This window comes from Phalacrocorax carbo, chromosome 1 (assembly GCF_963921805.1).
Source record: "Phalacrocorax carbo chromosome 1, bPhaCar2.1, whole genome shotgun sequence".
Classification (NCBI taxonomy): domain Eukaryota; kingdom Metazoa; phylum Chordata; class Aves; order Suliformes; family Phalacrocoracidae; genus Phalacrocorax; species Phalacrocorax carbo.
In genome coordinates, this window is record NC_087513.1 from 72,352,883 (window position 1) to 72,368,532 (window position 15,650).

The 15,650-nt window shown below is 37.4% G+C and overlaps 1 long non-coding RNA gene across 1 annotated transcript in view; it reads left to right on the forward strand.

The window, feature by feature from the left end:
• Nucleotides 1-11,072: 11,072 nt before the first annotated feature.
• Nucleotides 11,073-15,650, forward strand: part of LOC135314792 (uncharacterized) — a 44,653-nt gene continuing 40,075 nt past the window's right edge. Inside the window, exons 1-3 of the long non-coding RNA XR_010374285.1 lie at nucleotides 11,073-11,149; nucleotides 11,310-11,402; nucleotides 14,068-14,193. This is a non-coding gene — a long non-coding RNA (uncharacterized LOC135314792). The remainder of the gene's footprint in view (nucleotides 11,150-11,309; nucleotides 11,403-14,067; nucleotides 14,194-15,650) is intronic.

The following is a 15,650-nucleotide window of genomic DNA, read 5'->3' on the forward strand; positions in this document are numbered from 1 at the left end:
TCTATTTACTGTTAGCTGACTGAGCAACGGAGTCTGCACATCTCTCTTCCCAGCTTTTGTAGTTTTTATACAAGGAGCAAAGTAACATATCCTATATTTTAGTAAGTCGGTGTGCTGCTTGCTTAGTGCATGAAGAGCACTATCAGTGAGATGCCCTGATAAAAAATTTTAGCTTCTAGGTAATTCTCCAGATCGAGGCCTAAAAGTTTTGTTATGACATGGCAGTGGGAGAGCACTTTCTTAGCCCAGACTTTCTTTAAAAGTCAGGAGACAGAAGACTCAGTCTTCACAGTCTCACCAGATTCAGAGAAATTTCTGAGTTTCTGTAAAATATTGTCTTGCCCAACACTACTAGTTTGCTCAAACACCTGCAAGATCGCAGGTCCTTCTGAGCTGGTAGGTTCTAGTCATGGAGCTTGCGCGTTGTTCATTCTGTGTTTTGAAGGCAGTTTTCTGGAGAGTCCTTAACACAGCATAGTCCTGCTGTACTCAGTGCCTGTTCAAAAAACTTACATGCCATATTGCTGTTACTGGTTATAGGTTTTCTGGTTCAGGGACAAACTGAGAGGAAGGAGCAGGCCAGCTGCAGCTACCTCCTATTTTTGGAGTCCAATCTACTGGAACGATATGTTTCTGAACTCAGAGTAACCCTAAATCAGTTTTTTTCCAGGGAAGGAAAGCATTCCATTAACTCTATCCTGGCTTGTGATGGATCTGAAGGGAAGTAAATAATTCCTCCTTTAACAATCTCAAGGAACATACTTGTGAAAGGTAGGTCAGATGAGACTTTTTGGTAGCATGGCACCACGGCAGTGGTATATCCAAGTGAACAGACCCACTCAAACTTGGGATCCAGTTGGTGTCTAAGTAGATGGACCTTGTTCCATGTCGAGACTCTGTGTATGAGATTGTTCTTTGGAGTGTGTGTTCAACTGTCCTTAAGCAAGAGATGGGGTTAATCCCTGATAAGGAAATTCTTATTGAAAGATTCTTGCCAAAACTTGAATTTTTCCATTTTTTTACACAGGAAGAAATAATGAAGGTCCCTGTGTAGTTGCTTTCCATATTTGAGTGGTATAGCTACTAATCCTGTTTAGGTAACTTTTTATGGAAAATTTAGATTCTCTTTCAAAAAAAGTCACCCACAAAACTAAAGAAAAAACCCAAAACAACCAAAGAGAAAGGCAAGCATCTATTAACCTTTCAGCAAAGAACAAATACTGCCAGTGCCGTTTATTCGTTTTCTGAAATTAACTCTGAAACCTAAAAACCACTCAAAAATCACAGGTATTGGTTATTTGGTTCCTGCTATAGTGATACTGAATTCAAAGAACCAATAATGCACAATTTTTGACTTTTGTTATCATTAAAGCTTCTGTTCCTTGTGCAGATCTCCCACCAACAGTGCTGTATGTTGGTTGTTTACACAGAAGAGCAGATAGTGCTATTTACAAGCTCCATGTGGGTACAAATGAAATTTGTCCCTCATTAGCACTGAAGTAGCAACTCTAATATGTTTTTCAGGTTATACTTTTCCTTTATATACTGCTTTTTAATTTCTGTGCAACCCTTCTGTTGCATCTATCAGAAACATCAGAGAAAAGAATGTGTGGTATTTGAGGAGGAGGTTATGAGAAAGTGAGTGACAGCAGTAGTTTGGGCTAAATATGTTTTAACAGATATAGTGATACACAACTGTTATTTCCATACGTTTTGCCTCTTTTTCAAAGACATGTTAAAGATCAGAATTTCTCACTTTATTCCCAGTTGTGAGGTTTACTCTATTAAAATTGAACAAACGTTATCTTGCAGTGTTGGTTTTTCTGCTGATGAACCAGATATCACTAAAGGATGAGGCAAACACTTGTCATATCTGTACAGCAGGAGAAACACAGGGAGGGGATACCTGCATTTTTAAAGTGCTTCAGTTACTAGTGCTTATGTGTAAAAATCAGGCTAGTTCTGCTTTTCTTGTCAGACACCATGTACTCCGCTCTTTCCAAAACCTAGAAATACAACACTGCACATTAGTGTCTGGTTTGCCTTCACTGTGTTGTTAAAATTAATATTGTTTCAGATACTAGTTTGGATACAGTCTCTTTAAAATCTAAGCAACTATGTAAATTTTAAGCAATGAAGTAGGTCTATAGATTTTGGCCTATGGTAAACGACAGACTATAATAATACAGCTAATTGCCTGAATGTTTACCCGCAACATGCAAGTATTTGAAAGAAAAGAAAAGACCAATTAAATTTTAAAAGTCTAAGAGGAATTTTGTTCAAGAGATCTATTCAGAGTGGAAAGCTATAAAGTAGCATGCCCTTTGTTTACAAAAAATACTGTGTTTATTTAAATAGGATGATATATAGTATATACACTTTGGCTGATGTCATATAACGTGAAGATTTGGGAGAGTATATAGTAAGTTATATTTAATTACCCTGCACTCTCAAGGCTGCTCCTGAAGTTTTACTAAAGATGTTTTGAAAGTCTGCACAACTACCAGATTTCAGGACACTTCATGTAAAATTACACCCATGCTTATGCAACACAGTATATTTCTCCAATTTTTTACAAAATATAACCCCAAATACTGAGGTTTTAGAAAAATTCAATGTGATTCTAGTTTTTGCTCGCTTCTCTTCAGAGTAAAAATTAGCCTAATTCAGAAGTATACATTTTATTAGGAATAGCAAAATTGTAATGCATTTTTGCTAAATTGAAAGTTAGTATATGATTTGCTGGCTTCAGACTTACAGACATTTTTTCTTAAATATAATTTTGGTTTAGTTTGCTGTAGGTTTTTAAGCTCCCTTGTGACATTTCCATACAGAAAGTGAAATATTTTTTGATGTGATAGATTTTTGCCTGGACTGGTGATGAAATTAGAACTTCAGCATGGAGATACAAATTTTAACTTGTAAAAGTTTCACAAAAAGAGAAATAACAGTATAATGAATTCTAAAAAAGAGTAGTATTATTTTTTTCACTGTAGGTATTCTAATTAGGTTTTTGTAAACCTAAAAATTGTTTCTAAAAGCATGTTTTGCAAGCCACCCCACTCCTGAACTCCCCACAGTGCTTTAAACAAAAACAGTTCAATTTACCTTAAAGTAAACACTAAAAATCTTGCAACAAAAGAAATGTTGGCAGATATTTTTAAAGTACTATATCTGATTAGTCTATCATGTTAAAAACATCCAATACAGTTTGTAAGTGGATAGGAATAACTTCAGGTGGATTTTTTTAGTACGGTTGTCACATTTCCGTAAAAAAAGGGAAACACATTTTAGAGTAAGTAATTTTGATTTCATATTATAAAAAATAAAGCATTGATCCTCCAGTAACACTTAGAGATTATTAAGTATTTTAGGTTTCTATGTAGTAGTACTCAATTTCAAAGGAACTACCCCTGCCTTGGAGTGAGTAGGAATATTAATTTTCATTTATCTGAATTATCTTAACAGTTTGGGGATTTAAGAAAAGAAATAAGTCTAATATTTCCAGAAGAGGACAGAGTTTGTTGTGATGTTCTTTGGTAGGAGAAATAATCTTGCATTAAATATGTAGTAATATGTTTAGATGTAAAGACTGAGTTCAGAGACATGGCAAAAGTTAAACACAAAGGAAAACCGATAACCCAGTTTCAGTACATGTTAATTTCTTTTCAAGACTTTATGGTAGCTCCTGAAATTCTTCTATCTTGATCTTCTTTTTAAAACATTCTTTGCATACTGCTCAATATAGATGAAATCCCTGAATTTTCATTGTCAGAAATTACAGCTTTTCAAAATAGATTTTTACTTGGTACAGATAGCCAAGACGCTCTCACTGGTGCAAGCTTCACCACTAGCCCTATGCACTACTGAAGCAAATGTCCTACATCACCCATCCCCTGCCCCTCTCCACAGCATGCTGCGTCCTTCTCTCTGGCTTCTGTGTACTGGAAAATTTTGACGGTTCAATCATATTTGGGTCATTCTGACTTTTGTCACCTACAGCTAGTGTGAGAAAAATGTTGCTGTGCACATGCAGCTCTATCTCATGGGAATTTTGCAGATCTGCAAAATGATCTGAACATGCCCTCAGAGCCCTATCTTTGTACATTCAGAAGACTGTCACAGATTTAATTGTCTTGCTGACAACTTTAGCAGTAAAATTGGCTGGCTCTTCCCAGCCTAGGGAAGAGAAGACAAGGTTAGAATTGGTTCTTACTGGAAAGGGAGACTGCAGCCCTACTGAAATGGTTAAGACTTTTCCCTAGGTCTTAACTGGGACTTTGAGCTGGATGCTGCGTTGAAACTGTAAACAATGTTGCTCTGCAAGCGGAAAGAGAAAGATTGATTAGGCAATGTACACAAAACCGAAACAATCCTTCCCTTTCTCTCCCCTCTCTCTTCTTCGAGCCCTTCCCTTCAAATAACCTCCTATGAAAAGATAAAAAGTATTGCTTAAAAATGTGTGACAATTTCTGAGGAAGATTGCTGGACTTAATTTCCATTCTGTTTATCTTTACCTCCCTATATAACCTTTAACGTCATAGCTCAGAACCTCTTTTTGGCTAGAGGTAAGGGTTGTGTCGAGAACAGAGATAGCTAGTGATATGCTTTAGTGTATCGCAATACATATGCAACAACATACCTTAGGTAGCAGGCAAAGAAGTGTTGAGGACTACTGGGAGAAAGAATAGGATGAACTTGGCCAGTAAAGGTGCCTCTGTAGAATGTCATCATGCTCTTGATGGTGCAGATCTTGGTTACATCATGAATATTTTTTCTTACAAATAATATTGTTACACATGTAAAGTTACTTTTGGTAGAAATAAACCACACGAAGAACACTGGTGATGAACAAGCCTGTCTCTTCCAAGTAAAACTGATTCAAGTAAAGAAATTACTGCCTCGGAGTGTAGTCAGTGCCACATTAGCAGTCTTTGGATGTTCCCATTTACAGTGCAATCTTCTCAGCATCACCTTCATTCCAGTGTGATGTCAATGGATGTTAGCTCCCATCAAACATCATAAATGACAATGACTCATGCTGAGACATATGTAATTAATTACCATTGCATTTTTGATGCTGGTACTGCTCTTGGCTCTTTATATAAAAGAAATGGGAAAGAAGGAAAAGGGACAGCATTCTCCTTTCTAGTAGCTACATTATAAAGTATTTGTAGCTTTCAAAATAAATGACTGCTTTTTTCCAATTTTTCTGAAGGGAGAAAAAATCCTCCTGAGATGCAATCTTAAGCAAAGTACAAGAAGTTCCCAAAGGATGCTGAACATGAACAAAAACATTTCCAGCATTCTTATAATAATGCCGTGTTTACTTTCTCAATTAATGATTCATTACCCGAAACAGCTTGTGCGTTACAAATGGCTCTGCACTGTATTTATGGAGCTGCAAACTGTAAAAGGCAAAGATGGCTTCACTTTTCTTGCGACCATTTGTTTGTCTGAATACCGGAAAAGAGAGTTGTAGAGAGTGTGTAGTGTATCGTATGTTTATTTACCTAGTCCTCTAATGTCTTTGCTCTTTGAGTAGGAGCTCCTGTTCTGTAAAGTTTACCACCATAGGAACTATCAGTTCTGAGTTATCTTTATTTTCCTTCACAAGTGCTAGTAGGAATGTAGGCAGGGATTGCAGACTGGATATAGAGCCTGGGGTTAGTCACCTAAGTCTAGGAGTATCAGGCAGAGGGTGAGATGTGGTCTCTAGTCCTGTTTCTTTAGATCTATAGAGCTTTAGCACAGCCTCTACCACTGCCATGGATGAACAGGACCTTCTGTTGGCTCTGAGCAAAGAGGCCTGGGACACAAATAACATCTATTTCCCTTTCAAGAAGACCTGTTGTCCCATTACTTGCATGGGCAGAGGCACAATGTGACCCTATTATTGCAGGGTGGCTAGAAGCTAAAGGCACAAAGGCAATTGGTTTCCAAGAGCCATTATAAGTCAGCCATGCAATTATTGCAAGACAGGAAAAAGTTCAGACCAAATACTCTGTTGGTGTAAATCAGTCCAGCTTGTCACTGACTTTAATGAAATTGGTTGATTTAGATCAGTTAAGAATATGACCTATCACACACAGAGATGGAAAATGTAGTGCAGTTGGCTTCAGTGGGAGTTGTGCTCCCCTGTCCAAGGCATAGTGTAATCACGTGTATAATATTACTGAGGTCCTACAGCTGTGGGAGATACATCTTGGATTTCCCCACTTTGGTGTTCTTAAAATTATAGCAGAGCTTTTCAATCACAGAACATTTTTATTTTATTTTATTACTATTAGGCCATCTGAGCTTAGCTAAACATGTGGTTGTAACTTTATTAGACTTTTTCTAAAATTAATTACACCCCTTTCACCCTTGATGGTTTCCACCTCAATAAATTACGTCATAAATGGACACACGTGAAAGCTGGAATCTGCTAGCATTAGTCTAAAGTGACAGGTTTAATGGTTTTGATTTGCACATAATGGTTACAGAATTTGATCAAACGCCCAACGTGGCAAAACTCTCTTGTCTTCAAAATGCCATACTAAACAGACATTGCCATTGCTGGTGCCAAAATGTTCAAGTTGTTTAATTGCAGTCTTATCTTTAGTACGGTTTGTTTGGCATTCAGACCAAAGACCACAGAGGGATTTACTCAAAAAGCCTCAGACATCCAACTCTTCCAAGAGACTCCAAGATGCACAGACTCCAACTCTAACATCCAAAGGAAGAGTTGGTACTTCTGGATGAATTGAAATGCAGCCAGTGCATTTCATACCAGCAGGTAGAGAAGATGGAGGGCAGCAAGTATCTTATATCTGAAAAGGAGGGGAAGGACACTTTGCTCAGCATCACTAGACTATACTTCTCTCCACTTGGGATTCATGTAATGGAGATCACTTGTGAATTGTGAAAGAGAAGAGCTTTGGATCCCCTTACAGAAGCTATCATTGCTATAAACATAAACCTGCCATTTCCTGACTGTGCAATATTTGCACATTTGTTGAATACTAGTGTATCAACACAGTGATATAAATCAATAGTATCAGATAGTGTCTGCAAATCATCAACCTTTTTTTCCCCCAGAATTATTTTTTGTTCTTATTGTTATCAGTTTTTATGACCATTATGTATCTTGTGAATGCTACCTAACTAGGGTGATATAAATCTTAGAGCTCTGAGAAATCAAAAGATACTTGCGAGAAATTTTGCAATAACTATATTAAAATAAAACAAATTGGGCCAAAGTCTAGACATTTACCTTTCAGCTTATGTGATTCTTACCTCTGTCGTTCCATTTTTCCATGGAGGTTGTCAGTAAAGTCTCCCCACAGAAGAAATGATAAAAGGTCAGCAGCAGAGTTGGCCAAACAGTAGTTTAAAGTGGTATTGTATAATTTTTTCTTACTGAGTTCATTAAAAATGTAAAGCCAAATTATGTACTATTTTCTTTGATAAGCCTTCTGTATATTTCACTAGTAGCTATTCTGAAGTCCAAAGAGCCCAGGTCTGGATCCAATACCTTTTAGAAAACAGTAAAATGCTGCTAGTATCCAGCTGAGCAAAGGTTAGTCTCAGCTATGGAAAATGAATAAGGATTCTACTCTGCAGGCTGCGATTAGAGTGAAATTTCAGGGTATCACAGGCAAGTCCATACTCTCCAGTTGGTGCCACACCATCCTTTGGCAGCGACTGCTCTCTTCAGGGTTTCCAGAGACTTCCAGACATTTCACCAATGTGCAGTTTCAGGACAGAAAATTACTATTAACTTCCCAGAGAGGACATATGAGGAGCTGGATGGAGGAAAGGCCATATAAAATTTACTTCTTTTGAAGAGCTTCTCCTGTGAGTACGCTGGGTGTCTTTGCAGACTCCTGCTGGTAGTCTTTAATTTCTTCTGCAGAATTTGGCTCAGTGACTTGAATTGAGGGCTTTGCATGAATTAATACACATTGTGAGTAAGCAGAGTACCTACAGGTATGGAAAAATCCAGCTGAAGAAGTAATCCTATACAAAGGTAAAAGTATGATGTGGCCCAAGGGTATGTTCAGTTTGCTTACATTAGCTGTCCTACAGAAAGCCATTATGTATTGTCACATTAGTGAGGTTAGGAGAATTTGGACTCCTAATTGGATTTTACAGCTCTAAAGGGATATATTGTGAAGTGCTTTGGATGCTGTAGAGGAGCTTCTGTCCTCAGAGCATATAGTGGAGGAAAGGGGAGACATAATCTTTTTGGAGAAAACAATCAAGAGAAGTAAAGCAGTCTGATGAGGTTGGTACCGATCGCAAGTCTGATAGGATCCGGTTGTCTGTTTTTCCTGATTACTTCTCTGTGTTTCCATGGTATTTGATTTATGAAGAACACTTGTGGAAGCTTCATTTTTCTGGCAATGGAAACTAGACAATCTCAGAATACAGCTGATCTATTGTTTCTTTATTGTCAGACAAAAAGAATTGTGGAGAAGTCCTATGGTTATATCTTTCTGTCCAAAATCCTGTTGCCTTAGGCTACCAGAGGTACTAAGCTACAGAGGTACTAAGAAGAAAGATGAAAGCCTGGTGGCTCTCCAGAAGCGCTTATGACAGGTTAGATAGCTAACTCAGCTATTTTTGTAAACCTGGACTAGTGCCTTCATCTGTAGGCTATTTAGGTAAGTTTGTATTGTATTCATTGATGTCATGGTACTCCAGCCACATATTAAGACACCTTTTTTCTTTTAATTTGAAAGCATCTTTATAAAATATATTATTTTTATTTAATGGTTCCTCCTTTTGAAAACTCAGGATAAACATTAATATGCAAGCACTACTGATAATTTTTTTTCTACCAAGTATTTAAGTTTTCAGTACCTCAGCTAGTTTGTTTAAAGCTACAGCATTTTTATCTACTTGAGATGCAGATAATTCTCCTGATCTTTTGTTTTTTTGTAGGGGAATTGGAAAACAATTCTTAAGAACACACTTTTCCATACGTAATAAGAAAGAGGATCATATGAGAAGAGAATAGAAGAGGAGTTGCTCACAGCACTTAACAAAGTTAGCTCATAGGGGATTAATCATTAGGCAGTAGGTAAATTTACATAATATTGTGGGTCAAAAGGGAAATATTTAAGATACGGTACAAATATTGCCTATTGATTTGTAAATTGAGAAGCTGCAGTTCTCATGGGTTCTTATGAATTGTTAAGATCAAGAAAAATATATTTTCATTGTTTCCACAAATTTTGCTGTTTTGAGAACAGGAGAGATTTGGATATGCTCAAACAAAACCACTATATGCTTTTACAATCAAGTTCATGGTTCCTAGCTCAGTTTGTCCCCTACTTTACCAGTTCCTTCCCACCATGATTTCTTGTCACAAACAGGTAGTCAAGATCTATGAATAAATCACTTGCTGTCACCTCAGACATATTGTTTTGAAGTTGTTTTCTAGCTTATTTCCATGTTGAAGTCTCAGTCATGCTTCTCTCTCCAGCCTCTAATATTATTGCTTTTCTGAGCATTGTTTCTTGAACTGCTTGAGACTGTTGACAGAAAACTGCTTCCTGAAGTGCTCTACCAACACCACTCAGAAGAATGCCAGAGTAAAAAAGACAGAGGATACTATCCTAATTGGTTGAAATATTTGAATCAGTAAAAATATTCATTGTCTATTAGAACCACTAGATTTCATCCCAAAGTCCTTGTTTAGCATTGAGTAGAATAGCAACAAAGGTTATTTCTTGCTGGGTGATTCTTTTTTGTACTTAATTTAGGTGGGGGTCAGGACTATTATCTTCTCTTGGAATGTTTCTCTCACTGTTACAACTCTTTCCTCCACATTGCTCAGCTAGTGTGTTTATAATCACAATTAGTCTCCCACAGGGCTTTTCTTTTGAATGTCTTTTTAAAGAAAGTGATTTATGGGATTACCCTCATAAAGTCGTGAAAATGTCTTTATTGCAAGACAGACATGGTTCAGCCTCTCTCATAACGTAACGCAAAGTGTTGGAGCCGGTGACAACCTCTTCAGGGATTTTTAGTCAGTGAAGTTTGCATGGGAGCTGTGTTCTGTCTAGTATTCACGTAGGTGTGTGAATACAAGCAAAATAAGCGAGTGCCAGCCCAAACATTCTAAGCACCTTCTGACACAACCTTGAGAGGCAAATAATATTTTAATTTTGAACTATAGTAATTTAATAACCGACCACAGCTAAGATTGGCACTTGACGGCTTGCATCCGCTCTAATACTGGCAGATGAGGGACTTGGCATGTGAAATATTAAAAATCCTTCTCTTTGAAGTTCACAGTGTCAGTGCTGTGCTTGGATACAAAATTTGTTTTAAATTTCATACCTGCCCTCCAGAATTTGGCCTGTTAGCATCTGAGGTTTTTGGTTCAGGCTTATTGCTAGTGGGTGCAGTCTCTCCCTTTATGAACCCCACAGAGTACTGCAATTAAACAACCTGAGCTGTTCCAACACTCTAACACCTTCCTCATCTCAGTCCTGGACTGAAAAAATGGAGAAGTAGCATATTTTGAACCCACTAGAAAATAACTTTTGCCATATGATAGTTAAAGCTCAAGACAGTCCCTATCTCATCCCACTGTGTATTTATAATCCCTCTTGAATTCCAGCACATTCTGTTTTGACATTTTTCTCAAAAGTTACTGAGAAAATATGAGTAGTTTCAATCTACTCCAAAACTCTGATACAAAATAAAAGACAACAAAGATTTAAATTATATAAGCAGCTATGTAGTGAATACTTAACCAAGTCATGACAGGAGAGGTCAGGGACTCAGTTTCAAAATGAAGGTTTCTCCTTCTCCAGTATCTGTCATAATGCATGAATTGAAACTATGAATCACAAAGTCCTGAATGTACAAGACATTCTTAAAGGCTTTATTTAACAATTAAGAGACATGTAACAAATGATCTGGGGCTTTTTTGGTAGGCCACCCTCCTGCCAGACCTCTGCTAGCAGAGTAAGTGCCTTTGTGGCACAGCCCGTTCCCTCTCTCCCCATGGCAGTCTGTGCGGGACATCCCACCACACTCATCTCTCTTCAGGCTTAAACCAGAAATCAGTCTCACTGTGTTTACACAGGGGAAGACCAGCAGCTGCTCTGTTAGTGGAAAGATGTCTGAAACAACTTGGTAATTTTGCAAGGTGAGCCAGTACTTTTTTCCCCTCCTGTCCACACCTCCACCTTCTTTTGTTGCTCTATCTTTCAAAACCATTTTGGCAAAACATAGATTCTCTTGCTATGGAGCCAACACAAGCAGTGCTGTTTCCTGTTTATTACTCACTGTATTCTCTGCCTTTGCAGGGCTGGCACTTCAAATATGGCAGAAGGAAGCAGCTGGTGTCCTAAAGTGGCTGTTGGAAAACTGCTTTTTTGACTCTTTACCTCCTCTGATCAGTGAGTACATGGTATACCTTCCACATAGTCTGAGACCTGTGTGTACTTTGCAGTATTGCACTTCAGTGAGGTCTGCAGCATGTAGACTAAAAATGTTCAATTGCAAAACAAATTCTGAGATAAAACCACTGAGCTGTGTCATGCCCTTGGGGATTTTTCCTTGTAGGAAGACGGGGAGCTATGCCCAGTTGTCCTGATGGACAGATTTTGAAAGTATTTCAGGGACAAGGCTTAATGGACACTTGTAGATAATCCTACTTAAATGTGTCAGCCTTGTGCAAAATTAAACACTTGTATAAATGTCTTCATATTTAAAGTATTCTTAGGAATAATGTATGCTTGGACATTGTGTTGGGAATTATTTATAGCCCTCTGCTTGGAACTTGTGCAACCATAACTGAGGCACCATGTCCTGCTTAGAACCCTGCCATGTAAAAGACACTGATAAACAGGAGCAAGTCAACCAAAAGACCACTTAGATATTTAGGGGGCTGGTGAATAAAGGGCAGCTCAGGTAACGGAATTTATTCAGTCTGGAGAAGAGAAGGTTAGGAGATTCTAGTTGTCCACTTCATCATCCTAAACATAGCAGGGTGATAGAGAAGACGGGGCCAGACTCAGAGGTGTACAGGAAAAGGACAAGTGGCAACTGTCACAAGCAGCAGAAGGAATTTGCGATAATGGTGGTTGAGCTTTGAGCCAGGTTTCCTAGAGAGGTTGTGGGCAAGGCCTTCAGGAGCCTGATTTAACAGTGATATCAACCGTGTTTTGAACAGAATGTTGGACCAGATGACCTCCAAGGGTCTCTTGGCCTTAAATGGCCCTATGATGCTTTGATCCTCTCCATTTTATGTTACTGATCTTTTCAATACGAGTGTTATATTATTCCTAAATTATGGTCTTTAAGTGCATAGAAAGAAGAACAGTACACAGCCTATTGCTGCAGAATTTACTGCCTGAAAAAAATGTGATTGCAAGTAGTCATACTTTTCACTGAAACAGGAATCAACAATAGAATAAGCTCTACTATTAGCTGCATTCTTTATCTTGTGCTTCAGTCACAGAAGTTTGTATACATACAAATTAAAGGGATGCTATATGATGGAAGAATTGTTTCTTTTTTAAAAGTCTCCAGTTGATCAATTATCCAAATAAAAGGGTTTCTAAATTGCAGTCCTAATTTCCAAAGTTATGCGCGTGTCTTCTATATTTTATTATTGAATTGACATGTTCACATTGCTCTTTTCTACCGTTATCTTGCAATTAGACCTGGTTATTGCATTTTTTGCTCATTGTTTAGAGAAGTTCAGAACTGTTGTCATTAGTTTTGGTCAAATTTGCATGAATTTACTTACCTCTATCTTGTAATGTTAGTGCTGTAGACACTGTGAGAGATTGCAGCCAAAACAGAATTAGAAGACCAGTGCTTCTGTCAACATTTTTTTTTCTGTTTCTGCAGAAATGTAGGATGAAATGTCATTCTAAATTGCAAAATACTTTCCCTTTAGGACAGGTTACAAAAGGAAGGTGTCTTCCAAAGGAATTATTATTGTTGTTTCTTATTTCTGTTACAGTCATCTGAGGCCTCAGTCAAAATCATGGCCATGTTATTCTAGGCATTAATACATAGAAGTAGTTCTTGCTCAGTTAATTTGTACTTAAGAGACAACAAAAATGCATAAAAAGAAGGAAAATGTATTATCCACAATTTTAAGCAACAAAAAAGTGTTCCTGAATCAAGATTACTAACTGCAATTGAAATTCTAGTGAATTAAAGGAACAAGAGTCATAGCTATCTCAAAGGATGTACCTGCAATGGTAGAGATGAGATTGGTAAGCATAAAAAGTGCAGCCTAGTATTCTACTTTGACCAAAATTATGTAATGTAAAACCAACATCCTTCTAATCCTACCTATCATCCACTCTTGTTAATACCTTTTAGCAAAGGTTTCAGTATTGCTTATGAGGTCTTTCGTAGTGAGTAAGAATGGATCCCTATCTCTAGAATCTTAATTCAGTGCTTTACTAACTAGATAACTCCTCTTTCTTAATAAAAAAAAAGTTATTAGGGTGAGTTCAGAGCTTTTGCAACCACATTTATTTCATAATATTGGAGTTGGTACAGATACTGAACAGAGGTCAGAAGCAAACTGAATGCAAACCTTCATATAAAAAAAGTTAGATATATCTTTCTTAAGGTCTTCCTTATCCTGTGAAAAGATACTGCCTGGTTTTGGTCTATGTTTTTATGAAAATGGCCTTACAAAGGGCATTTGTATGAATTTCAATTAAGAAGATCAATTAAGCTCTTATTAATTTTCTATGTCTGATTGTTCTTAACCACATCTCCATGTACAGTATGTCTACTTAATTGCTACCTCCAAAGCTAAATATTGATTCTGACGTCAGCTGGCTAGATAAGAGAGGCTGCCTTTCACAGAATATCCATGCTCAAAACTAACTTTCATATATAACAGAAAGAAAAAAAATTCATTATTCAAATTGAAATTCTATTACAGGTCTTTATAATTTATTCTAATTCTATTCCATCCTGTTATGGTTCCAATGGGGTGCTCTTTGCTACCGCTGACCCACTTCCAACAGTGCATTAAGCTATGTGATTAACATCTGGCACATGTTGTTTGTTCTCTCATCTTCTCCCCAGGGATGTAAGTGCGTGCAGTGAAGTGGCCTGTTAATTTGTTATGTTAAATACGCATGTTGCTACGTATTTATTAGCGAAGACAAGGTCATGGAAATGGGCCTTACGTTTGGACCAGAAAATGAGCAGGTTTGTGAGCATTTTTTCCTCAGCCCTGATGTAAAATAATAATGTTGTGGGTAAAATTAATGTAGAGATTTCATTTTATAGGATTGATGTGATATCACCTGTTCTTTTTAAAGGTTCTGTCAGTGTTTTGTTTTACTACATTTGTTCTTACAGATATGTGTGTCTCTTTACTGGTGAATTATGCTGAGTAGAAAATGCTTTTTGGATTATATATTATCTTTTATCTGCAGTAGTAAGACTGAAGATATCATAAGCACATATATGTGTAGTACTATCTGACAGTATTTTATCCTTAGAAGGATTAGGACTGCCAGTAAAAAAACAGGCCTTCATCAAGAACTGATGGGCACAGTTCTACAGCAGTTCAAATTTTTATCTTATTTTTTCTCAATTGTGGTTTCTGAAGTGGTTCCTTGTGCAACTTGTCTTTGCTTTCCGTACTCATTTTTTTTCCCAGTTTATTTCTGGTCAGCTTTGCCTGCATAAAAGCTAAAAGCTGTGAGCCCTTAGCTTTTAAAAATGTGAAAAGTTGATTTTTAGAGTTATTGGGCTCTTTCAGACTGAAGTGTTGGAAACAGCTCGGAGGCTAATCAGTAAGTTTCTGAGAAATCCTAATTAATGAAAAATTTAGTGGTCTGGACTTCTTTTAGAAAAAGAGGCTCTTTCCTTGTCAGGTTTCTATATCAACTGGATGTTTGCTTTGTTATCCTAAGAGCACTTTCTAAGTGGAAAAAGGAAAGTTTCAAAAAGAATGCACAATAACAGAAAATGAGAAGATTATAAATATGAACTCTGGCTCTCTTAAACTGAATGGCTAAACTTTAATTAACCTCAGTGGGGCCAGGATTTCATTCTGAAGGTTTCTGACAATGTTTTTCAAGCCACAGTTGCAAGTATGAAGAAATACTGTTATCAATGATATACAGAAGTAGAACATGCCAAGAACTACGATGTATATTAAATTCAGAAAGCTTTGTTCCCATCTTTGCACTGTCACCAGACTTCCCACATGGGACTGATTTTCTCTGTCACACTCAACTCTTTGAAGCAATCACAACTGCAAAATTTGGCATACCAGATTTCAGTACTGCCACTTATATCCATTCTCCTTCACTCTTCATTGCCCGGTCTAATGTAATTGTGCATCTTGTTCTGGTTTTGCTCAGGATATCCCGCAAACTACAAAAATACCCATTAGCTTTGATTGGGTTTATCTAGGTTTTCAAAGCTTAGCAAGTTGATTTAACAGTTCCTATTTCATGTTAAATTTTTCAGTTAAAACGGGACCTCTGACCCACTGTTGGTAGGCCAAGGACAGCTAAGATCGCAACAAGGAGGAAACCTGTTTCTAGGAGAGACTATTTGCCCCAAGAATCAATTTCATCATTTACCAAGATGATAGGCTGAGAAGCTGTCATCCAGTAAGCTGCTATAACAAGCTACATTTGAGTGACCAT